This window comes from Heteronotia binoei, chromosome 16, assembly GCF_032191835.1.
Source record: "Heteronotia binoei isolate CCM8104 ecotype False Entrance Well chromosome 16, APGP_CSIRO_Hbin_v1, whole genome shotgun sequence".
Lineage (NCBI taxonomy): Eukaryota > Metazoa > Chordata > Lepidosauria > Squamata > Gekkonidae > Heteronotia > Heteronotia binoei.
Window position 1 is genome coordinate 49038178 of NC_083238.1, and position 14237 is coordinate 49052414.

Consider the following 14237-nt stretch of genomic DNA (forward strand, 5'->3'; position numbering starts at 1 on the left):
ATTATTGCACATTGTATTACTTTGTCATAATATTAATACACTATTATATTATGTTCTGCTCACTGCACCTCATTCCCTCATCTGAAGAAGTACGCATGCATACGAAAGTCTACATCCTGAATAAAACTTTGTTAGTCTTAAAAGTGCTACTGGGCTCCTACTTTTGTTACTACTTTACCATAATGTAATGTTATGGTATATTTTTATTATTTATTGTATTATTTAAATGCTGTTCTAATCTATTAGAGTTTAAATGCTGTTCTAATCTATTAGAGTTGAAAGCCAACACAGAATAATGAAAAAACCAAATTAGCAGGGTTCCCATATTTTGAAAAGTAAAAAACAGGACATATTTCCTGACTATTTCAAACAAGTGATCACTGTGACAAATCTCATTCTAAATACTAATACTAATTAAGCTGTGGTAATTACTACTAACTAGGAATAATCCTAACCTTCCAACCTCAAAAGAGGACATTTACGTTTTTGTATGTGTGTGTGTGTATAATTTTAAATAAACTAGATAAGATATATAAGGGATACAAAAAGAAAAGAAGGTATATATATGTGTGTGTGTGTGTTTGTATGTGGGGGTTTTGTAGAAAAATCCCAGCATGAACAAATCTGCATATTTGCCACACCCCCTGAAACTACCATTGTTTCACAAACAGCCTTTTTTTAGAAATAGCCCAGCAGGAACTAATTTGCATATTAAGCTGCACCCTGTGATGTCAAGCCAGCCGGAACTGCGTTCCTGTGTGTTCCTGCTAAAAAAAAGCCACATATATATATGTGTGTGTGTATGTGTGTATATAATTGTTACGAATTTCAGGGTCTATAGAATACAATAGTTCTTACTTCAGACATCTGAAAATTCAAATTTCTACCACTTTTTGAGCCTCTTTATGTGAGGGATATTAACGACTGAATTACCCTACCTAAACAATTGAACTTGGAGTGAACCTGCCAACCTCGCCCTTGTTGTCTGAGCTCCCGTTTCATCCCCCCGAGTTCTTCTGTGTATGAGGGAGACAATTTCCCACAGGCAGGGGTGGATTAAGGCTCACTGGTGCCCTAAGCACTGACCTGCGTCGTTTCTGCTTGCTGAGGGGCTGGAAGATTTCTCCAACCCTTCAGGAAGCAGAAACAGCGTGCCCCTGAAGAGCTGGCACCCAAGGCAGCTACCGAATGTTGCCTAATGAATCCGCCAGCTCTGTACTCGTGTGCTCTTTTTGGCCATATTTATAAACCTTTGCATGACCTTGAAGCACCCAGCACTATTTATGTGGTCACCAGAATTGATTATATTCATTTTGTTTGAGATTTTGGAAATTTACTTTGTTTTTGCATTTGCCAATATTTGGTATATGAAGAAAGATATGTACATTTTGGTTCTGGTTCTTTTAATAAAGTTTGAAAGGATATGTGTTTCTTAGAGATGTTCTTGTCCACCTAATTAACAGGACAAGAACATCACTAGGAAATACATGTCCTTTTGTTTTACCTAGACTCGCAGCAACAGCAATTAACAGGCAACTTTTATTACCTTTGATTGGGTTCCCACGCAAATGCTATCCAGACCAAATGGCCTTCCACTTTATTACACTATGTTGCCATTGGGTCCTAACTTTGTATCAGTTTACTCTTAACCCACTAGCAAGGGCTTTTTTTTGAGCAGGAATGCACAAGAACACAGTTCCGGCTAGCTTGGTGCCAAGGGATGTGTGGCCTTACATGCAAATGAGTTCCTGCTGGGCGTTTTCAACAACAAAGCCGTGTGTGAAACAATGGTGATGTCAGGGGTGTGTGGCTTTCTATGCAAATAAGTTCCTGCTGGGCTTTTTCTGTAAAAAAGAGCCCTGCCACCAGTTATATGTATTTCAGCCCACTGTACCCCATCGCCTCGTCTTAAGAAACATATGAAAGCTTCCATTCTGAACAAAACTTCGTTGGTTTTAAAGGTGCAAGGCAACTCCTACTTTGCCCTGCTGCTTCAAACCAACACGCTGCATACTTGGATCAGTTAAAGCGAGTGGGTGAGGCTTGCGTCTTGCGTCACTCCAGTGTACGTCTTGCGTCACTGCAAGGCAATGCAAATATTCCAAAAGCTAGGGGAGGCGAAAGCAGCGTTTTTCTGAGCTCTCCAGTTATTGTTGTTTTGTTTTAAGCACAGCGCCTTTTCTGTTTCTTTGGATGCCTCAGAAGAAAGAAGAATCCACTCTTCGGGTAGGTATGAAGAGAGGAGGGCCAATTTCACACTAGACTTTTAACCCTGGCTTATCATTGTCCCCAAGCTGACATTCTACACTAAAACCATAGAATCATCGAGTCCTAAAGTTGCTTGATCTGATTCTGTGATTCTAGCGCAGAATGGCAGCTTGGGGACAGGGCTAAACCAGGATTAAAGGTCTGGAGGTGGGCTGCGGATCCAGCGTGGAAAAGACTTCTCCGTGGGAGCGCATTCGTTTGGCTTTTCTCAAAGAAGGCTGTGATCACGCACAACGGCACTAAGTCGTGCACTTTCCATCTGGCTTTTGCTAGTTCACACAGTAAAATCCAGTTGGAAAGTGGATTGAAAGCGCTTTATTTCGTTTGTGTGATCGCAGCTGAAGTTAATTTACACCCACCCCCCCTTTCCAGGAAATCGACTCATTTAGTTTCTTCTTTCCCCTGCCCTGCCCCGCCACGTCCGCCATGAAGATGACAAAAGTGAAACTACTTGGAAAAGTTGGCAAGCACGATAGGAAAGTGGTTTAGATGGCCCTGAGATTCAGACTGAGAAAAAAGGGGGAAATGTGCAGAAAGGAATCGATGTCGCGGGCTGGAGACTTTGGAAACAACCTAAAGGAGTCAGGCCAAAAAGTTTGGGGGGTTTTTTTTGGGGGGGGGGGGAGTTGAGATGAAGCGCGGGCCCTTTTTCGACGCAGCAGCGATCTGGTCTCGATCTGACACCGTCATTAATCCTAGATTCAGGTGATTGGCCGTGTTGGTCCGATGCAAAAGAACAAAGCTCTTGAAACAAAGTTTGAAAAAGTGCGCATGCCCACGAAAGAAGAGTCTGACTATAACTTCCGGGTTTAAGATGGGCCAGAGAAGAATGAGAGAAACCATTGGGAGAATGCAAAGGGGAACCCCACTCCTTTGCAAGGTCCGAAGGGATTTCCCTGAAGTAATTTCCATGGCGGAGGAAATTTACAGATGCCTGAACAGGGGATTAAATTTCTCAGATCAAACTCGATATGAGATCTCCTTCTCCCTCACATACTAAGCCTGACTTTAAATGAGTGAAATCTCACAGGTTGTTTCTTTTGCTTTGCCAACGCCTCACTGCAATCAAGTCTCATTCTACATTTTGAGTCCACCCAATTTAGTACTAAGCATCTTGTCATTTAAACTGACCATCTTTTTTTTTTTTTTTTAATAAATCTCACCTTTCTCTGCAGTGGGGACCCAAAACAGCATAGGTCATTCTATTCCCTTCTGTTTTATTCTCACGACAGCCCTGTGAGGTTGATTAGGCTGAGAGTGTGTGACCAGACCAAGGTCAGCCAGGAAACTTCCATGGCACAAGTGGGAATTTGAACCCAGGTCTCCCTCATCCTAGTCTGACACAATAACTACTATATCTCTGGCTGTCATACAGTGGTCTTGGCATTTGGTGGTGTACATGCAATTTATGGGTTTAGTGTGTGAAGATCTCGGCATTATAAGAGGAAAAGTTCAAGTTATTACAAAATTTTTAGCTAATGGATTTTGCTGTGAGAGATGTGAGCCAAAATCATGTGATTTTTAAATCTTAAACTCTCATACAAGTTCAGCAGGCAGGATGAAGTGTTGTTTGTGGAAGCTGATAGCTATTTTTTCTGACAGGAAGGGGACAAAACTGACAGAAAAACTTGTGTTTTGGTCTTCTTTCCTCTTCTGTGGCTTTCAAGTTAGGAAAGCAAGATTATATGAGGTTTTTACTTCTCCACATCTTCCAACAAGTATTAACATTAGTATGTAAAACATTTATCCTCCAGGATGCCAAATACAGTTAGGCCATAACCTTATAAGAATTCTGTCAGTGATGCATGTGAAGTAAATCTTATTCCTTTTGTGCATAGATATATCCAGATGTTTTCACCTAAGGTTTTCCTCAAGTCCTTTCCCCCATTAACAGAAATAAACTCCATTGCCCTTTGTCATTATATCTAATAACAGATTTAATCCTGACAATTATTTTAAAAGCTTAAAAAGAAAAGAAAAATTTTCATAGCAGAGACACAATGAAGCATCAGTGGAAGAAGGGTAGTATCACAGCTACAGCCAAAAATATATAGGAATAGTTGCTGATCTTGACTAAAAAATTACAGGCAATGCTTCTGTAAGCTAGAAACAGGGCTAGCTTGTTCTCTTGGCTAAATGGGATGAAGAGGGAGTCCCAAGACCCAGCGCAGAATGATCATGGAGAAGAACAAAGAACGGAAGAGTAAAGGACTAATACAGCCTCTGGTATGTTAGAAGTAGTACAATTAATACTAGTTTTAATACGTATCTGGGCCCAGGTACAAGAAGCATCTGAACATGGCAAGAATATTTAACTAAATAAAGAAGTGATGATTTAGTTAAAAAATAGGGTGTTTGGGTTGGGGGAACAAGAGATAGTTATATGTATGCAGAACCTATTTTTTAAAGTCTTCAGTTGTGATGAAGAGCAGCAAAAATGAACACAGCTTTTAAAGAAGATACTTGAAGGTATTTTAAGAAGATACGTGAGTATAGATCACTTTGAAGTTAAAGGATAATTCGTTAGCTCAGGTGGGACAGCAAGCTATTATTAAAATATGATCTTGAAAACCTATGAATACAGGAAACTGAACTGAGCTGGATGCTCCTTGCATATAATCTGCTTACTTTTGGTAAGAAATAATCAACAGGCTCAAGTAATCTCACTTTTAATTGTCTATATGACATACATGGATTGGTAGTATTGTAAGTTAGCCTGTGTATGTTTTGATAAAATGGAGGCAAGAGTCTCTAATGCTTTTGCATGTGTACTATCCCAAAGCTATGTTGAGGTATACGTGGTATAGGACAGAGGTCCCCAACCCCTGGGCCGTGGAATGGTAATGGTCTGTGGTCTGTTAGCAACAGGGCTGTGAGTTGTATAATGATTTAATTATATATTACAATGTAGTGATAATAATAATAATAAGACATTGGATTTATATCCCATCCTCACTCCAAATCTCTGAGTTGCAGAGTGGTTCACAATCTCCTTTACCTTCCTCTCCCACAACAGACACCCTGTGAGGTGGGTGGAGCTGAGAGAGCTCTCCCAGAAGCTGCCCTTTCAAGGACAGCTCTGTGAGAGCTATGGCTGCTGACCCAAGGCCATTCCAGCAGCTGCAGGTGGAGGAGTGGGGAATCAACCCTGGTTCTCCCAGATAAGAGTCTGCACACTTAACCACCATGCCAAACTAATAGAAATAAAGTGCACAATTGAATCATTCCAAAAACATCGCCCCACCCCGGTCTTCCACAAAACCAGTCCCTGGTGCCAAAAAGGTTGGGGACCATTGGTATAGGAAATCTGACTAGATGTCTAGAACTAAGTGCACAGTTGTATCTGAATCAAACCTAGCCAGAGTCATCCAGCTCTATAAGCTGGGCCTTCTCCCATCTCTTATGAACTGGCAGGTGAAACTGTCAGTAGAGCATGGGCAGAGTGCAGGAACAGGGAACAGCCACCAGGTCAACGCGAGGAATAAATATGAGCCACACACCAGCACCTTGTGTTAAATAGTGTATTATACAACTATATACAACAGACGTGGCATGGTGATTCCAATATACAATTCTGAGGATCAAAGTGCTTTGCCAGGAACTCGTTCAAATGAGAGAGAGAGAGTTAGTCTGGCAATGCACTGCATATATACATTGGTCAGCCAATCATATTAGTCCATACAATATGCTGACTCACAGCAGGTGCTTCCCCAGGTACAATCCAGCTCCAACCGGCCTTCTTCCAAGGTTGCTTCTGCTGGAACTGTCAGGAGCTGTCATAATAGATGCACCTGCTCTAACCATGCTGTGCACTATGCACTCTTATACTAACAGAAACCACTTGGTGGGGCTGATTCAGAGGTAGAAATTAACTGGCTGAACATCTGCTTATCTTGTGTTTGATAGAGGCCCTGGCAGGGATCATTAGAAATTCTTTTGTCTCTACCAGGGGTGGAATTCTAGCAGGAGCTCTTTTGCATATTAGACCGCACCCCCCCCCGATGTAACCAATCCTCCAAGAGCTTACAAAAAAAAAGAGCTTTATGAGCTCTTGGAGGATCGGCTACATCAGGGGGTGTGTGGCCTAATATGCAAAGGAGCTCCTGCTAGAATTCCACCCCTGGCACCCCTTGCATTAGAGCAGGCTGCTCTGGATTGAGGATTATTTATTTATTTATTTATATTTTATTTATAGGCTGCCCTTCCCTGTGAACAGGGCTCAGGGATGGCTAACAACACATTAAAATACAATATCCTAAATTTAAAAAAGAAAATGGCAAAAATATTCTTTACATTATAGATGTCAAACAATTTCTTAAGCACCTCCTGGGGGAGAATTTCAGACAATAGTGTAATATGAGAGTGCAAGACTACTCAGTATACCGTCGCAGCCTCAACCAAATGCTTAGCAGAACATCTTTGCTTTACATGCCCTGCAAAAAGGAAGTAAATCCTGCAGGGCACAGCAGAGAGTTCCACCAGGTAGGGGCCAAGGCCAAAAAGGCCCTAGCCCTGGTTGAGGACAGCTGGATCTCTCTTAGGCCAGGAACCATCAGTAAGTTCTTATTTTCAGAGAAAAGAGGTCTTCTTGGGGCATACTGGGAGAGGGAGTCTCACAGGTACGAGGATCCCTTACCGCTCAGGGCCTTAAAGCTGAAAAACTAAACTTTGAACCTGAACCTGAAAGTCAGTGCAGCACAGGCAGAATGTATGTGATCTGAGGGGTACCACTAAGGATCTGCACAGCCACATTCTAGATCAGTTGGAGCTTCCAGGTCAGTCTCAAGGGTAGGCCCATGTAGAGCAAGTTACAGTAGTCTATCCTGAAGGTGACCATTGCATGGATTACCATGGTTAGGTCAGAGAGAGACAGGTAGGGGACAAGCTGTCTGGCATACTGGAAGGAACACCAGCCTAGCAAATTTGGTGACCTAGGCCTCCATTGTCAACGAGGTATCCAGGAGCTCAAGGTGGTGCAGGTATTAGAGGCACCCCATCAAGGGATGGGAGTTGGTATCCTGTATCTGGTCCCCTTCCGTCCAGCCACAGCCTCCATCTTATTGGGATTCAGTTTCATCCAGCTCTGGCTCCATCTCCACTCCATTTCCATTTCATACCTTTATTGGCATAAAAGCAGTGGCAATTTACAATCAGAAATAGACACAGTGGCCTGATAAATGATAGACACCCAAGAATGAATAGATACCCAACGATTAAGATACATCGGTGTACTTAGACAATTTTGTAAGCTGCTAAAAATTTCACCAACACATGTAGTAATTTGAGGGTTAACATCTTCTAAAAGACAAATAAAAGTTTTTCCTTTGGTGAAGACACTGTGCTGGAGATATTCAGCCAAAAATTGTTTACCTTTTAAGGCAAGGAAAGGGCACACTTTGCTTTACATGCCCCGCAAAATGGAATTCTGTGTCAGAATTCCAAAAGGTGCCCTCTGGCTCAGAAAGGTTGGGGATCCCCTTATCTATGCCATAAATAATAATATGAGATTATGAATCAAGAACACCTAATTCGCAAGGGCATAGCCCAGGGGCGGCCAATGGTAGGTCTCCAGATGTTTTTTGCCTACAACTCCCATCAGCCCCAGCCATCAGCCATGCTGGCTGGGGCTGATGGGAGTTGTAGGCAAAAAACATCTGGAGACCTACCATTGGCCACCCCTGGCATAGCCTATTCTGAAGTGGCATTTGCCTAAATCTGTCAAAGAGATCTATTGATGGAAAGGCATTTAGACAAGCCAGAGTAAAAGTTTGACATTGGGGAAACGGGGAATCTAAAACAGAAAAGTAGTAGAGTATCTAAATTAGCTGCAGAACAGACTGGGTGTGAAGGCAACACTTTTTGGAATTCATAATGAAGATGATGAAGACAATGAAGAAGATAGTATTATTATTATTATTATTATTATTATTGGATTTATATCCCGCCGTCAGAGACTCTCAGAGTGGTCACAATCTCCTTCACCTCCCCCCCGCCAACAACAGACACCCTGTGAGGTAAGTGGTGCTGAGAGAGCTCTTAAAGCAGCTGCCCTTTCAAGGACAACTCCTCTGAAAGCTATGGCTGACCCGAGGCCATTCCAGCAGGTGCAAGTGAAGGAGTGGGGAATCAAGCTTGGCTCTCCCAGATAAGAATCTGTGCACTTAACCACTACACTACACTGGCTCTTTTAGTTGGATTGTTCTTAAAATGTATGATCTCCATCTCCACTCCTAAATCTATGCCTGGGTTTCTTAATACTTCTTCCTAAAAAGTTAAATATTTTACCTCATTCTTTTAAGTGAGCTTACATACTACATATAGTTGACAGAAGCAAGAAACAGCCATTTGCTTCTTTAAACTCTGCTATGCAGTCATATTTCTTCAGTTATTATGACATACCAAAGGACAAAAGAATCTACACTAGGGGTTAGATGTCTTCTTTTCTCCAGGCAGGTTAGGCAAGGCTGAGAGAGAGCAGCAGCAGCTGAGGCCAAGGGCCAGCGCAGCACAATCTCTCACACCAACACAGCAGCAATGGAATGGAGTCCAGCCAGGCAGACTCCTTAAAAAGGTTCTCTGGCCCTACACAGAGCAGTTTCAAAAAATACCACTGCTCTGTGATTGGCCAGAGAACACTGTTTACTTGGATACCCAAGTAAACAAAAAAACAACAATGTTGCTGATGGCTGGGGAATTAGCCCAGCCATCAGCTACACAACAGCCCTGCAAAGCATGCATTTGCAATGCATTTTGCAAATGCATGCTTTGGATTGGCTGCTGGGGCTCCTTTTCCCCTCCCTCCCTGATCCCAGGGAAGCTATGGAAGAGGTGGGAAAAGGCTTCCAAAGACGGGAAAGGAGGCAAGCAGCTCCCCTGAGGCTGCAGAAGCTCCTTTCCCGCCTTTTCCATGGAGTTCCGTATACTTTCGAATATCGATTTGGAAGTATATGGGGAGCTGTATATGGCTCCCGTATAATGGCTTCCAATTGGATTCAGGGGTGAATCGGTGGTTTCTTCGGTTCAGTCGAACCAAATGCACACCCCTAATGATGGGCTCTTCTTTCTTGGAGGTTTTTAAACAGGTTAGTTGGCCATCTGACAGCAATGGTGATTTTGTGAACTTAGTAGGGTTGCCAAGTCCAAGAAATCTCTGGAGACTTTGGGGGTGGAGCCAGGAGACATTAGGGGTGGAGCCAGGAGCAAGGGTGTGACAAGCACGGTTGAACTCCAAAGGGAGTTCTGGTCTTCCCATTTAAAGGGACCTCACACCTTTTAAATCTCTTAACTTCATTGGAAATAATGAAGGTAGGGGCACCTTCTTTTGGAGCTCACAGAATTGGACCTCCTGTATCATATGATAATGAATATCAAAAGTCTCCAAATACGTTGTCTCTGTGGTGGCTCATCCTTACCACTAGCTCAAGATGAGTGTGAGTCACCATAGAGACAATATATTTGAAGGCTTAGTGTTCCCATGAATTGAATCTTAAGATTTTTATATTATCATGTGATACTGTGAAATATCCCTTGTTGATAAAGGAATTGAACAGGTGTGGCAGAAGTCAACAACCTGTCCAGGGAAATTTCCATTCTACACTTAAGATAATTACACAGTGGATACAGCCATACAATAATTTTTTCTTCTCATTGCATGAAGACATCCGTTTGCAAGTTTCTTTGGGAACATGATATTATTTGACTTTGTTTGCAAGTTCCTTTGGGAACAAGATATTACTGGACTTCCTATTGAAATTTTGAATAACAAGAAGAGACTGGTATTGGCTCATAGATTATTAGCTCGTAGATTTCTAGCCTCCAGACCAGCTCACACATTTTTGTCTTAGCTCAGGAAATATGGACCCCAGAGCACAATAATTTATGCAGTAGCTCACAATATTAATGCCAGTAGCTCACAAAGAATTTTTGCTCACAAGACTCCACAGCTTAGAGAGAACATTGCTAATGACCTCAGTATATCACCCCCAAACCAACTATCTCATCAAGAGGTTTAATCAAACCCTGAAGGATACATTGCGGCACTGTGCGGGCAAAAGTTTATCTAACAGGGAACAGCTCACAATAAGGTAGGTGCCCCAAGAATCCACCAATCACTTCCCTTTCCAGTTGTTGTATGGCCACACCCCAAGGGCTCCCATGGCCATTTTGGCCAAAGGGGAAACTCAGACTGTAGAGGAGCACAGAAAGCACTAGCAAGACAACCTGGTCAAGGCCCAAACTTGCACCCTACAGAATCTGCAGCTGGCACAAGAACAGCAGAAGGGTTATAATTACAAGAAAGCGAATTAGCCATAGGGTCCCAGGTGCTGGTCAAGGCTATGGCTTTACAACAGACAGGTACCAACCCAGGACTACCGAGTGGAAGGCTGTAGGGGTAACCATGCCTATGGGGTGCAGGTAGGACCTCCCCAGGTCCCCCTTCACTGGCTAAACATCAACCTCTTCGAAGAGTAGACTGACCGGGAAGTGACCTTCACCTTAGTGGAGGGAGTCCCAGAAGAATAGGCAATTCCCCATAGGGAATCCACCAATCGCTTCCCTTTCCAATTCCTCATAGGGAACAAGGGGAGGACAGGAATCCCACAGAGGAGCACCAGGCAGAATTAAGGTCTCTGCTAGAGTCTCAGGCCACTGTCTTCTTGATGAAGCCTGGTCAAATGCCCCTCTTAGAGCATGCCATTATCACTGAACCAGATAAGGTGGTGCGAGAGTCCTGATGGCCTCTCCCCTGGAAACCCATCCGAAACCCCTGCTACAAGCCGGGGTCATAGAGTCATCCACCAGTACCTGGCACAGGCCTATGGTGACTGTCTAGGGTTGCCAAGTCTAATTCAAGAAATATCTGGGGACTTTGGGGATGGAGCCAGGAGACATTGGGGGCGGAGCCAGGAACAAGAGTGTGACAAGCATAATTGAACTCCAAGGGAGTTCTGGCCATCACATTTAAAGGGACAGCACACCTTTTTAAATGCCTTTCTTCCATAGGAAATAATGAAGGATAGGGGCACCTTCTTTGGGGGCTCATAGAATTGGACCCCCTGGTCCAATCGTTTTGAAACTTGGGGGGTACTTTGGGGAGAGGCACTAGATACTATACTGAAACTTTGGTGCCTTTGCCTCAAAAAACAGCTCCCCCAGAGCCCCTGAAACCTCCAGATCAATTCCCCATTATACCTATGAGAATCGATCTCCACACAGGGAATAATGAAGTGCTCAGCGGACGTCCCCCCCCCCTTTTCTGGGGACTCTGAAGCGAGGGATTGGCCTCTCTACTCACGAGTTGCTGCCAACTTCTTCAAAGTAACACAGACACAGCGTCCCAAGAGGAAGCCTTTCAATCGGAGACTGAAGCTAGCTGACTGGGGGTGGGAAGGAGTCCGGGAAAGTGGAAGAACCCCCCCTGGGACCTGGGGATTAGCAAGCCTATGACTGTCCCAAAGCCAAATGGGTCTATATGAATCAGGACTGTAGCCACAGGGGGGCCTGTGGGGGCACTGCCCCCTGACTCCTGGGGGGCCCTCCAGGGCACTGTCTACTTTTTCCCCCTTTTTGCTATGGCTGAAATGGCAAAGTATCATCAACGGCAGGTGGAACCAGGAGAGCTGAGCAGGGCACAGTGCCCTGCAGCAGCAAAAACAGCAGGCAGAGAGGAGAGTGACTGAGGAAGTGGAGGAAGCCACGTGGCATGGGGCTACTGGCTGCAAAGTGGGGGAGAGGGTGGAAGGAAACCCCCCCCCCCCTTGCACATCAGATGCAGCCCCTTCTTGACTCCAAAGTTTTATGGTTGGCCTCCTTGGCTTGGCCACTTTCAGAGCCTCCAGCTTTTGCCCCTACCCCAGAAAGCTTCTGGGAAGTGGCAAACCCTGCAGTGGATGGGAAAGGGTGCCCCCTGACTTTTTAAAAAGCCCCCCAACTTTTAAAATCCTGGCTACGCCCTTGATATGAATGTGTCTAGACCAAGGATGGCCAAACTGTGGCTCAGGAGCCACACGTGACTCACGCATATTGTGTGGCTCTGGAAGCCCCCACTGCCCCATTGGCTAGCTTGGAGAAGGCATTTGTGTAAATCATTTCACCAAGTCAAGCCAGCTGGTGGCTTGGAGAATGCGTTTAAAGATAGTCGTGAGCAGAGAGTTCAGATCACAGTACTGCAGTACTGCTGCTTTACCACTCTGCGCCACGGGGCCGCTAATGAGCAGTTAAGCCAGGTTCAATACTTAACCACTCTTGTTATGAACAAAGGCTACTGGCAAGGGCTCCAAGAGAACAGGATAAGGAAAAGACAGGCTTTGCCACTCCATAGGGGATCTACCAATTTATAACCATACCTTTTGGGCTCCACGGGCGGCAGCTATTTTTCATAGGCTGGTAGACATTCTCTTAGCCCCTTGCCAAGGTTACATCATAGCCTATATGCATCATGCGGTCATTTTCAGTCAGTCATGGGCTGAGTATCTACATGGGTGTCAAACTCATTTGTTATGAGGGCCGGATCTTCACCTTGCCAGGCTGGGCCATGTATGTCATAAAATGTAATGCCAGGTAGGGGAGATATTAACTTTATAAACAACACAGACAAACACACTCAGCCTAATCCACCTCACTGGCTTGTTGAACCTCGGACAACAGAAGGAAGAGAGGCTTGGCTCAGTAGCTCTGCTGTGCAATTGAGAGAGCCTGGCAAAGCAATTTCTCCTTCCCCCACTTCCTCCCCAAGGGAGGAGCTTTGCTCTGTATTTCCTATGTGATTGAGCAAACCTGGCAAGGCAAATTGTGATGCAGAAGGAAGCAAGAGAGGGAGAAGGAAGTAGACAACAGTGAGTTGCTCATGGGCCTGAGAGGAGTCCTCCGGGGGTAGGGTTACCAAGTCCAATCCAAGAAATATCTGGGGACTTTGGGGGTAGAGCCAGGAGACTTTGGGGTGGAGCCAGGAGCAAGGTTGTGACAAGCATTACTGAACTCCAAAGGGTGTTCTGGCTATCACATTTAAAGGGACAACACACCTTTTAAATGCCTTCCCTCCTTGGAAATAATGGATAGGGGCACCTTCTTTGGGGGCTCGTAGAATTGGACCCACTTGTCCAATCTTTTTGAAACTTGGAAGGTGTTTTGAGGAGAGGCATCAGATGCTATGCTGCAAATCTGATGCCTCTGCTTCAAGAAAACAGCCCCCAAAGAGCGCCAGATTACCATAGGGAAGAATTCTCCATTATTCCCTAAGGGAATCGGTCTCAATAACGAATGCCAGCAGACATTTCCCTCCCTCCTGCTTTCTGATGACCCTGAAGCAGGGGGAGGGCCTCCAAACTGGGGGATTCTCTCCCGCCACCTGGGGATTGGCAACCCTATTCGGGGGCCTGATTCAGCCCTCAGGCTGTGTGTTTGACACCCTGATCTACAACATGTATGGACAGTCTTACAGCTGGTGGCAGCAACAGGCCTACACCTCAAAGCAAAGAAGTGCACCTTCACCTGACCTTGGTTGCAATATTTAGGCCATACAGTAGGGGGAGGGAAGGTTTGGCCTTCCAATTCCATGCACTGCAAGCAAGATTTCCTAGAGTGCAGTCTTGTCCTTGCATGCTACACTTGGACACTCTTTTACCACTGCCTTGTTATATTATTTTTTAAAATAAAATTTTCTTTTCTTTTAGCAGTCTACGGCCTGTGCCCTTATGGATGAGGATGACAGCATGCAGTTTCGCTTGCAGCTTTTAACGATTGCTGAAAACTTGGGAAAAGATGATGTGGAGGGCCTCAGATTTCTCTGCAAGGACTTGATTCCCTTCGGTAAACTGGAAGCGATGACATCAGCTTGTGACGTCTTCCAGTTCCTCATAAGTAAAGACATAGTAAGCCAGGAGGATCCATTTGTCATAGCGGAGCTTCTCTATAGGATTCAGTGTAATTGTCTGCTGTCTGAAATCGGATATACCAAAGAGAGGGTTCAA